We start from the raw sequence: 12,956 nt of genomic DNA, 5'->3' as shown, positions 1-12,956 counted from the left end.
CACTTTTTTGAGTCAAAACCTGTTATGGTAGAAGCAAGTTAAGAAGCTGAGAATTTGAATTAGTCCTTTTTAAAGAATAGAATGAAGATACAACTTTCCCTTTTCATTATTTCACTAGGCCCTAGTGAGGCAGTTGGCTACTATGTCCCATGAGCTATAAGGGATGATACAGAGCAGAGATAAGCAAACTTTTTCTGTAAAGGGCCAGGTAAATATTTATGGTCTCTGTTGCAGCTTGTCAACTATGTCCTTGCAGCATGAAAGCAGCACAGACAATACATAAACTAATGAGCCTGATTGTGTTCCAATAAAACTTTATTAATGGGCCCTGGAATTTGAATTTCATTTAATTTTTATACCTCATGAAATAGTCTTCTTTTGATTTTCTTCCAAACATTTAAAACTGGAGAAACCATTCTTACCTTGTAGGCCATAATAAAACAGGGGTCAGGTCAAATTTAGCCTTTGGGCTGTAGTTTGCTAACCCCTAATATTGAGTCATCAGTCTGCTTAAAGAGATTTCTTATAAAATGTCATTCCAAACAGTTTTTGATGCAGATAACAGAGATGATAAAAGAAAAAATTTGGTTCATTGCTTTAGTTAGAACCTCACAGATTGCAATTGCTATTTATCAGAGGTTTACAAGTCTAGAACAGCACTGCCAAGAGAAATATGAGAGCCACATATGTAATTAAAAATCCACTATCAGCCACAAAAAAATGTAAAGAAACTATTTTAATTAATACAATATTTTCAAATATTATTATTTCTACAGATAATAACTTATTGATGTGATGCATTGCATTCTGCCTTTCATTATGAAGACTTTGAAATCTGGTATATATTTTATATGTATAGCACCTCTCAATTCAGACCAGTCACATTTTAAGTGCTTTATAGTCACACGAGACTAGTAGCTACCATACTGGATAGTGCAGTGCTAGACACTGTTTTTTCACTTGGCACAGTGTTAATAGTGTGTGGGTAAAATGACATGTTTAAGATTTAATAAGCAGTTGATTAATAAACCTAAGTACAAATTTACAGTTAGATAATGGATTTTATGTTTGTCAAGAGTTTGTCTTGTTTACAAACCTTTTAATTCCAATTGAACTTACTTTAAAAATTTTGTAATGAAATACAGAAACTAAAATATGAGTGTAAAAGGGAATTATTGTTCCTATATAAACCAAGTTGAATGATTTGAAAAGACTTGTCAAAGGCTAGGGTGTTAAGAAGAGTTCTTGGTCCCATATCAGAAGATTAGAGAATGACTGTACATATTTACATTTAATATTAAAATGAAATGTATGAGTTCCTGTTTTGAGTTCCTTGTACAGTTAACTAACCAGTGATCCCTATGAGTCTGTTAAGAGACTTCTACTGTATAATATTTATTTTTAATGAGATCATAAAATATATCATGAACACCTTGTCATGTCAGTAACCTGTAAATCTCCTTCATTCATTTTAATAGCTTTATAGAATACTGTTGTGCCAGTGTCAGTTTATTTAAATAAACTTCCATTAATGAACACTTCAAAGTTTTTTTTTTCACATTTTTTCCTATTACACAGATTTCTGAAATAAAAATCCTCCACAGTATATGTTAAATATTCTGTTGGATAAGTTTCTAGAAGTAGAATTGCAAACTAAAATAATGTTTATTTTTCAGCTTGCTTACCAAGAAGGTATTAGAGTGGTGATTTTATTTATAAGATCTTTTTATATTTTAAGTATGTTAATCTCTGTGGTAGAATTTGCAAATATTATTCCCAGTTTGTTGTTTGCTTTTTTAGGTTTTTAAAATTGTATTTTTTGTCATGTACAAGTTTTAAATTTGTATTTTTCAGCCTTTTTCTTAATGGCTTCTGAGTTTTATGTCATCTTAAAGGAACCATCTCAAGATTATACAAATGGTCCTTAACATTTTCTTTCAGTACGTTTATGATTTTGTTTTTGTTTAAATATTTAATGTAGTTGGACTTTATTTTCATGTATAATGAAACGGGAGGGCGACATTTTTTTTATATATATGAGTGTTCAGTTATTTCAACACCGTTTCTTTAACAGTCTTTCCCCTTTGCAACTCATTTGAGCACAGCATGACATTATTTAATATACATTTATGTTTTTATTTAGAACTCTTAATTTTGTCTGTTCTTTCAGCAGTACCAGATTCTTTTTTTTTTTTTTTTTTTTTTAATGTGTATGGCAATATGGTAGGTAAATGTCCTCTTATTTGGACTTTTCAAAACTTTTTTGGCTTTTCTTGCCTATTCTTTCAGATGAAATTTCAAATCAATTTGATAAGCAGTTTTACTTTACCCAAAAAAATCCTCATTGGACTTTTGATTGGCATTATATTACGTGCCTATATTAAATTGAAAGCAAGTGCAATTGTTACTGACTTCTCATCTAAGAATATGGTTTAAATCTTTTCATTTATTTTCCATGTAGCTTTTATCCCTTATGTTGTCATATAGGTCTTAGGCATTTCTTGTCAAATTTATTTCTAACCAATTAATATTTTTTCCCAAGGACATTTTAATCTGAAAGCTGAGCACATTTTTTTATAAAGTCACAAGTACAATTTATTGGAAGGTTATATTGAATAGATGAAACTTAATCTTTCAGGCCAGCCAAGAAATGGTCTAGTGAATGAGTCAGCAAGAACTGTTCACAAGCTGCTTGGGTTCAGATCTCTGTTTTGCTACTTAAAATGTTTTTTAAAAACTTTATTGTATTATTTACATAAAATAAAATGCACACATATAAAATGTTTGGTTTAAGGGTTTTGACAAACATACATACCCATGTAATTACCCTCCTAAACATAAAATATAGAACATTTCCAGCACTCCCAAAAGTTCTCTTATACTTCTTTTCCACCAACACCCTCAGCCCCGGTTCTGCCATTGATCTTTTTCATTAATTTTGCCTGTTCTAGAATTCCAGATGAATGGGTGGGTACTCTCTTGTATCTGGCATTTTTGTTCAATATTTATGCAATCGATATGGACAATAAATCTTCCATCTTGATCTTTGTTTTCCATTTGTCCCACTTGTCATCTCTTCTTATTCCTCTTTTTCTGCCGCCTTTTGTATTGAATAATTTTAGTCCATATCATCTTCTTTTTTTGATTATTGCCTATACTTCTTTTTTAAGTGATTGCTTTTTAGTGTTTACAATATGCAATCTAATCAAAGTCTGCCATTGAATCTTATTATGCTACTTTGCATACAATGCAAAAATCTTACAACAGTATTCTTCCATTCTCCCTCTGTGTTGGTGCTTTTGTCGTGTAATTTACTTGTGCCTATGCTATAAATCCAACAATATGTTGCTATTACTTTTGTTTTAAATATTCTCTTGTCCTCAATAATTTTGTTTGAAATGAGAAAAAATTATTTTACATTTACCTGTATACTTGCTATTTCTGGCCTGCCTTTGGTCTAAATCCAAGTTTCTCTCTGATAGAATTTTTTTTTTTTTTCCTGCATGGGCGGGCACTGGGAATCAAACCGGGGTCTCTGGAATGGCAGGCGAGAATTCTGGCTGCTGAGCCACTGTGATCCGCCCTCTCTGGTAGAATTTTGTGTAAAGACCTTCTTTTAACATTCTCGTATTGCAGGTTTGCTAGTGTTGGGTTCTCTCAGCTTTTGTTTGTCTGAAGATATCTTTGTCTTCATTTTTAAATGATTTTTTTCACATAGTAGATTCCGAATTTGACAGTTTTTGGTTTTACTTTGAAGATGTCATTCTGTCCCCACCAAACCTCCACTTGCACTGTTTCTGATAAGTCAGCAGTTACTCTTATCTTTGTCCTATTGTATATAATTTTTCCTTTTCTCTTTTTTTATTGCTTTTTTAGAAATTTGATTAGGATGTGTTTTGTGTAGTTTTCTTTGTCTTTGTCCTGCTTAGGGTTCATTGAAATTCTTGTACCTATGAATTTATAGTTTTCATAAAAATTTTTAAAATTTTAACCATTATTTCTTCAATTTTATTTTTGCTTTCCTCTTCTGAGGCTCCAATTGCATATATGTAAGATCATTTTATATTATCGCATAGGTCACTAAGGCTCTTTTCATTTATTTTCAGCCTTTTTTTGCTTTATACTTTAGTTTGGATAGCTTTTATTGTTATAAGATGACCTTTTTTACTGACCTTCTGTAGTGCTTAATTTATTGTTGAGCCCATCCAGTGAGGTTTTCATTTCAGATATTGTATTTTTAAACTATAGGATTTCTGTGGATTCTTTTTTATAATTGTATATTTTCTTCCTCAGTGTGTCTCTGTTTTCCTTTAACTTTGTGAACATGTTTCTATTACCTGTTTTAAGCTCCTTGTCTTTTAATTTTAACATATTTCTCTTTTCTTGTTTTACTGACAAATCTTCACTCTCACACATTCCATACTTGGCGTACAATCAGTGGGTCACAGTAGCATCACATAGTTGTATATTCATCACTGTGATCATTTTTTAGAACATTTGTATCACCCCAGAAAAAGAAATAAAAAGAAAAAAGAAAAAACTCATACATACCATACCCTTTTTCCCCTCCCTCTCATTGACCACTGGTATTTCCATCTACCCAATTTATTTTACCCTTTGTCCCCCCTATTATTTATTTATTTTTTATCCATATTTTTTTTTACTCATCTGTCCATACCCTGGATAAAAGGATCATCAGACACAAGGTTTTCACAATCACAGTCACATTTGACCTTTACAGTAACATTGTAAAAGTTATACCTTTATACAATTGTCTTTAAGAATCAAGGCTGCTGGAACAAATCTCAACAGTATCAGGTACTTCCCTCCAGCCATTCCAATACACCACAAGCTAAAAAGGGATGTCTTTATAATGCATAAGAAAAATCTCCAGGAAAACCTCCCAACTCTGTTCTAAATTTCTCAGCCACTGAAACTTTATTTTGTCTCATTTCTCTCTTCCCCCTTTTGGTCAAGAAGGCTTTCTCAATCCCTTGATGCCACATCCCAGCTCATCCTTGGAGTTCTGTCCCATGTTGCCAGGGAAACTTACACCACTGGGGTCGTGTCCCACATAGGGAAGAGGGCAGTGAGATTACCTACCAAGTTGGCTTAGAGAGAGAGGCTACATCTGAGCAACAAAAGAGGTCCTCTGGGGGTGACTCTTATGCGTAATTTTAAGTAGGCTTAGCTTATCCTTTGCAGGAATAAATTCCCTAGGGGTGAGCCAGAAGATCAAGCATTCTACCTATTGATTTAGTTGTCCCTACTGCTTGCGAGAATATCAGAAATTCTCCAAATGGATAAGATGATTATTTCCTCCTTTCTCTCCAGTCCCCCAAGTGGACTTTGCAAATACTTCTTTATTCACTGCCCAGATTACTCTGGCATATATCAGGGCATCACACTAACCTGTACAAATGAACAGAATTTCACATTCTGTTCAAGAGTCCATGCACTTACGGTGCTCAACAAAACTGATCATACAAGTTAAATTAGGAAATACACTACCCAAAATATAAATTTTGCACCAAATAAACATCTCTCTGATCTCACATAGAAGTTGAAGTTTTAAAATATGGACAGCATCATCCTTTTTCTTTATTCTGATATACCTTAGTCCTATGCAGATCAGCTTCATTCATATCTCTACTTGAAGTCTGATCATTTTTTCAACTTTTTAAACAGTTCCTATATGGGGTACTGCTGACTTTCATAGCTTCAAACTTTAACTTTGAGTTTCAGGTGCCACATAAATACCCGAAGTTTCTGGGAATGGGCAGATTATATACAAACAGCTCTGTATCTCAAAATTCAGAAATCACAGTTACAACTTGGGAATATATATGACTGCTATAAGAGCTTACAATCTAGGACCCTTTGTAATAGGCTCCAACCTAGATAACCCATTTTTTCTACTTCAGTTCACTAAGTTGTTATATTATAGTTAGTCCATATGATTGAAGTGTGATAATATTTGTCTTTTTGTTCCCGACATTTCATTCAACATACAGTCCTTAAAGTTCATACACCTAATTATATGCCTCACATTTTTGTCATTTTTGGATGTTTTTGTTGACTGAATTTTTCCTGGTTGTCTTTCTCTTTTTTTGGCTCCTTTTGTATGTATGTCAGTTTTTGAAAGAATGCTAGACATTGTGGAATTGTTGAGCATTTGGATTTTGTGACTTTCTTTAAAAAGTACCGGGCTTTTTTCTTTATGGGTAGTTAAGTCACTTATGGTTGTTTGAGCCTTTTGAGGCTTATTTTTTAAATTTGTTAGAACTAGTTTATCCTATTGTTGGAATCCTTTTGATTTTCTGCTGAATGCCTGGGGTGTTCAACTAGGTCTTTCCACTTTGGGTAGTCAGAGCTCGGAAGTCTTCTAACCCTGTACATCTCTCGAAATTATTCAACACACACATGATAAGTATACACATCCAGGTACTTATTCTTTGCCCACTCTTACGGTGCTTCACCTTGTGTATTCCCAGCTTAGCATTCAGCCAGAGACTCAAAGGGACGCCCATGCGTATTTCTGGACCTTTTTCTCCTTCTGATATCTCTGTTTCATTAACTCAATGACAGCACCATATTCTGCTTTGTTCTCTTCATTCCATGATATAGTCCAGAAAGTGACTTTTTGTAGAAAGGACTTCCCTTACTTGATTCTCTAATCTCCAGAATCACAGTCTCATACTGCCTGATGTCCGATATTTGAAGTATACTATTTTGTATACTTTCTAGTTGTTTGCAGTAGTAGGGCAAGTCTGGTGCCAATTATTGCATCATGGCCAGAGGCAGGATCATAGCATCTTTGATTAATTCTGATATTGTAGTTTGAGTTTCTTTCCCTTGGTTTCATGCAGATCACCCTTTTTTCATAGTTTATCATTGCCTCAATAAGGATATATTATACTTAATGAGGCTATAACTTTATTTGCTTCTTTGGATATAACGTAAAGCCCTACAGACATTTGAATTCAGAAAAGCCTTGGTTTATTTGGCATAGAATCTTTAAGAAGTACTTTAGTCTCATAACTAAACTCATTTAAAATCTCTTAGGGTGAGCTGATTTGCTTATCAGTGTTGTATTGATTTTAATAGTGGTAGTTTCAGAAGCTGTCAGTCTGATCATATATGCAGATTTTGGGGGTGCATCTCTTTGAAGTCTATCTCTTAGGCATTATCTTCAGCACCTCAAATAATACCTGATGCACAATAAATATGTAGTACAAATATTTGTTAAGTGAGTGGAGCAGGAAAAACCAAATCTTAAATACAAGCTTAATGTTAGATTTAGAAGGCCATTCATCAGTGGGACACTTCCCTTTCTAAAATGCCACAGTAAGCTTGAGGATCGATACCTCTTATTTTGTGCCTGTAAAATCATGGACCAGTCACTTAATTCTGTACAAAATAGGTCAATAATAGTAAACATGCCAATTTTTTCACAGTCATGGCAATTAAAGGCGATACAAACTTTGTAATCTGTAAGCAGTAGGCAAGTGTTAGTTTATCATATAAATTCAACATCCTAAGAAAGGAGAGATCTCTGGGTTTGGATGACTTGCCAAGGCTTCAAGAGAAAGGGGATTTGAAATAGATCTTGTCGGATATGGATACATAGAGTGAATTGGGAAAAGGAAACTATATTAGCCATTAACTAGAGGCAAGATGATACAGAAAGTCTTGGGGGAGTAGAGTAGAGATTGGAAAGGAAGGTTGGGAGGCAGATGAACTATAAAATAAAGAGTCTGCAAATCAAGCCTTTGGTAAGAACTCAGGGATGAAATTGAGGCCAAAGTATGGAAGACCTTCCAGACAAAGAAATCATAGGAAAAGAAAACTATACACCAATATGCCTTATGAATATAGATAGAAAAAAACTCAACAAAATAGTAGCAAGCAGAATCCAGCAATACATAGAAAAGGTTATATACCATGACTAAGTGAGATCATCTTAGGAATGCCAGGTTGGTTTAACACCCCAAAATCCATCAATGTAAAACTCCATATTAATTGAATAAGGACAAAAAACACATTATCATCTCAATAGACACAAAAAAATTGACAAAATTTAACACCACACAGAAACTTGTACACAAATGTTCATAGTGCCGTTATTCATAACACCCAAAAATGTAAACAATCCAAATGTCCATCAGTGGATGAATGGATAAACAAACTATGTCCATTTATCCACACAGTGGGACATTATTCATCCATCAAAAGAAATGAAGTACAGATACATGCTAAAGCGTGGAAGAACCTTGAAAGCATGCTAAATGAAATAAGCTAATCATAGCAAACCTATAGCCACAGAAAAGTAGATTTGTGGATGCCAGAAACTGGAGGGGGAGAGAAGAATGGGGAATGACTGCTAATGCATATGGATTTCTTTTGGGGATCATGAAATGTTCTAGAATTAGATAGTTATAATGGTTGTGATAGTTGAACAACTCTGTAAAATACTAAAAACCATAAAACTGTACACTTTAAAAGAGTGGATTTTATTATATATGAACTATATCACAATAAAGCTGTTAAAATGGATGTTTTTTTTAACGTATGGAAGGCCAATAGTGGATATGAATAGCTAACATTGATTGAGCACTTTCTATGTGCCAGGCCCCAGCTAGGTGCTTTGTATACGTCATCTCATTTACACCTACACAACAGCCCTAGGAGTCACACAGAAGATGAAAGTGAGGCTGGGAGAGGTCGAATTACACAGTATGAAGTAATAGTGTTGAGAGTCATATATAGTCAGAGCCTATACTCTACATCACAGGGTTACAGTGTCTTTCTGGCTGATGGATTCATCCCAAAAGATGAGGGAGCCATTAAAAATTAGGAATGACATAACAAAGGGGGTACTTAAAAAGGATAATCTCTCAGTGGAACAGGTTTCATTGAAAGAAATGTCTAATTCAGAGAGGTCATAGACACTGTGTTCTAACTCAGCTTTTTTCCTTTTTTTGTAAAATTCGTTTAAAATTTGTCTCTTAAGTCTCATTTAGCACATTATCGGGTTTCCATTTATACTCTTATTTAGGGCTCCAAGTTTTAAACCAAGTTCTGTCAAGTCAATTCCACAAATATTTATTGAGCACTTATTAAATACCAGGTGTGCTAGACCTTAGAGATGCAAAGATGAGATTTTGTGAAATTAAGTCTACCCCAGTGAAAAGAACTTTGTACCATTTTACTTTAAAATGTCCTGATTTTAGAGGCTACAACGGTAGTTCATTGTTAAAATTCTTGCCTGCCATGCGGGAGACCTGGGTTCAATTCCCAGCCCATGCATTTCTCAAAACAAGCAAGCAAACAAACAAAAAAATTCAATGTATGGTACTGCAGTAATGGGGTACTCACATGGGAAAAGAATGAAATGTGATCCCCACCATACAGCATACAACAACAAAAAAAGTCCTGATTTTGAAGTTGCTTTTTAAGATGAAGGCTAGAGCCCAAAATTTTCTTATTTGACGTAGCTTATATCTGTGCAACAAGGAGAAATGTCATTAGTTGGAGATATTTAAATTAGAATGAAAAGTGACTTCAAAAGGGAAATGATCTGTATCTTAATTCCAGAGTTGTTAAAATTCACATCACGGAAAAAATTTCGGGTATTTTCCGTTTTTCCTACCACTTATCTCTGTGGAGAAAATGAGATTGTAATGGTATGGAATCCAGAATATAAAATGCATGTAGAGGAAAGAATAGTTGCTGTGGGGACCGTTGTGAGGGATATGTTACTAGTTATTATCAAATAATTGACAAATGCTGGTATCATTTGATTATCAAAATCATTTCCCATGCCCAATTTTAAGGGCAACACTTTCAAAAAAGCCTGATACAAATTTTGCTGGACTTCAGAATGGGGAGTTAGATTTCCCTGTTGCCTTCTAGTAGCAAATACAGTTTTCATATTTTGTCTTTCTAGGCAGCTCTATTTTTAGCAGGCTTTTAAACTACAGAGCCATGACTTTTATACCAATTCAGAGTCTATCCTTGAAAGTCTTTTTAATAGGAGCTGGAAAGCCTTATAGAGATGAAAAATCAGCTCTAAGAAGCTAAACCCTAACAGCAGATGGAACATATTGATGAGTTAGTGTGTGTCTAATTTCCTGGTGCACTGAACACTTCAGTCAGGTGAACGAACACTGGACACTAGATGCTCAATGACTGCTAAATACCTAATTTTGTGTTCTATTGAAAATATTGAATATATAAGGGACACAAAAGTGTTCAAAGGTTAGGTAAAATATTGGGCTTTGCTCTGTGGCTATTTCCCATAAATCATCATTCTGCTTCTCAGATTATATTACTCTTAACCACATTTAGGCCAAGTTAATTTCCATCTATAAAACTATCCCAGTGGCTTATCATAGGCAAAGGGGATTCCTCAGCTGAATGGTTAATGATCAATTTGATTAGGAAAAAATGATATGGTTGTAGAATTTTGCATTATTTAAGAGATTTAGAGCTTTAATTTGGTTCAGTTTGAGTTACTTTATCCTTTTTTCAGTCTCTTCAAGGATAATAAAGTATTCTTCACTAAAATTGAAAGCTTGGAAATTTGGGTATTGCAACACTGTACTTTGGCTCTCTCTCTAAAAAAAAAGCTAGAGGAAATCACCACTTTTTCAGTAAGAATCTCCAAAAATCTCCAAATTGTACCAGAAATAATCAAGACTAAATGAGATATGTCATATTCATATCAGAAAACTAGACATAATCTAAACATTTGTTAAAGGTTGTATGGGTTTGTTCACAGTACATGTTATTATTTAATCTTTCCAAGCCTCAGATTTCCCATTTGTAGATTGAAGGTGATTGTACCAACTTCATGGAGTGATTGTGAGGGTAAAATAAGCTAGTATATCCTAAGCACTTAACGCAGAGCCTGATATTTAGTAAAGTCTTGATAACTGTTAGCTTTCATTGTTTTTTATTTAATTTTAAATGAAACTTATAGAACATTTTATTCTTGGGGATGTGTGGTATAATAGAAGGGGCACTAGATGTAAATGACTTTGGATCAAATCTCAGTTCTCCTGTTGTGTAACCTTTGGCAAATTATTTAATCCCTCTGATCTCTGTTTTCTTCACTACTAAGAGGGTCTATGAATAACTTCTGATAGGTTTATTTATGGGTTAATTAAGATAAGGTGTTTGAAAGTTCCAGTTATGTTGCTTGGCATATTGTGAGAACTCAGTGAATATTAGTTGAATCTAAAACTTCCATTTGTAAATAATACGCCTTTTGAAAACTAATTCCTGCTCTCTTTTGGGAAGTTCACTTCCCTCTTGTTTGTTTTGTGGCATTTATAAATATTTTACAAATACTTTTATCTTCTAATGAATGTTTACTTTTTGGTGTTTGCTGTACTATTTCACTTTTTTTGGAAGATTGCCTGGGTGCTTGCTTGGATAAACTAAATTTGAATCCTTTTTCTTTCTAGGTGAAATTGTATACTAGATTTAGAGAGTAGGGATGAAAGAGGATACCTGGTACCTATAAAGGACCTCTTTTATGACTCCTTGCTATGCCCTAAAGTTGGGGCCACTTCTTCACCAATTTTTGTTTTCCAGAATTGAATTCTATTTAGGGAGACATTTCTTTGCAGAAAAATGTACTTGTTTTTCAGTAGTTGTTCAAGGACCACCTGATTCAGAGCCACCTACAATAGTGGTGAAAGAATTGTGAGGTGCTTGACAGAGAAAGTTTAGAATGCTTAGAAGAGAGATTGTTGGTAGATATATGGATATTAAGGGTACTTCCAATGAGGCCTTAGAAATAAATGATAAATATGTTATTGGAAATTGGAAGAAAGGTGATCCTCGTTATAAAGTGACAGAGAACTTGGCAAAATTGTGTTCTAATGTTGAATTGAAAGTGAAACTTGTAAGCCAGGAACTTGGATATTTAGCTGAGGAGATTTCCAAGCTCAATATGGAAGGTCTGTTCTAGTTTGCTAGCTGCCGGAATGCAGTATACCAGAAATGGAATGGCTTTTAAAAAGGGGAATTTAATAGGTTGCTAGCTTACAGTTCTAAGGCTAAGAAAATGTCCCAGTTAAAGCAAGTCTATAGAAATGTCCAATCTAAGGCATCCAGGGAAAGATACCTTGATTCAAGAAGGCCAATGAAGTTCAGGGTTTCTCTCTCAAGAGGAAGGGCACATGGCAACACAGTCAGGGTTTCTCTCTCATCTAGAAAGGAACATGGTGAACACAGTGTCATCTGCTAACTTCTTCTCCTGTCTTCCTGTTTCATGAAGCTCCCCTGGAGGCATTTTCCTTCTCCATCTCTAAAGGTCGCTGGCTGGTGGACTCTGTTTCTCATGGCTATGTCATTCTGCTCTGCTCTCTCTCTGAATCTTCCATTCTCCAAAATGTTTCCTCTTTTATAGGACTCCAGTAAACCAATCAAGACCCACCCAAATGGGTGGAGACATGTCGTTACCTAATCCAGGTTAACAACCACTCTTGACTAAATCACATCATCCAGGGAGATGATCTGATTACAGTTTCAAATTCACAGTATTGAATAGGGATTATTTTACCTTTATGAAATGGGATTTTTATTAAAACATGGCTTTTCTAGGGGGCATGCTTCCTTTCAAACCACCAACAAGGTCCATCCTGGATTCTTCTTGGAGCCTATAGTAAAATGTGAGAGGAAAGGGATAAGCTGAGAATTGAACTCTTAAGCACAAAGAAACCCGAAATTGATGGTTTGAAAAACTCTGGGCCTATCCACATAGTGCGCTTGGTGACTAGGGCCAGAAGCCAAGGGCTAGAAGCTGCACTATCAGGGACCTCCATGAGCTTTTGGAAGAACAGAGTTCCATGTGAGGGTTTAACTGAACAACCTTTGCTAAAGAAGGTGTGGCTGAACATGGATCCAGCTGGCCATTTCATTGGAGATTAGGATTGAAAAACACA

At 34.7% G+C, this 12,956-nt stretch overlaps 1 protein-coding gene across 1 annotated transcript in view; it reads left to right on the top strand.

The window, feature by feature from the left end:
• ALDH1A2 (aldehyde dehydrogenase 1 family member A2) overlaps positions 1-12,956 on the top strand; it is a 103,740-nt gene that overhangs the window by 56,625 nt on the left and 34,159 nt on the right. The window lies entirely within an intron of this gene.

The sequence above is a fragment of the Tamandua tetradactyla genome, chromosome 14 (genome assembly GCF_023851605.1).
Source record: "Tamandua tetradactyla isolate mTamTet1 chromosome 14, mTamTet1.pri, whole genome shotgun sequence".
Lineage (NCBI taxonomy): Eukaryota > Metazoa > Chordata > Mammalia > Pilosa > Myrmecophagidae > Tamandua > Tamandua tetradactyla.
This window is presented reverse-complemented; position numbering and strand designations above follow the sequence as displayed.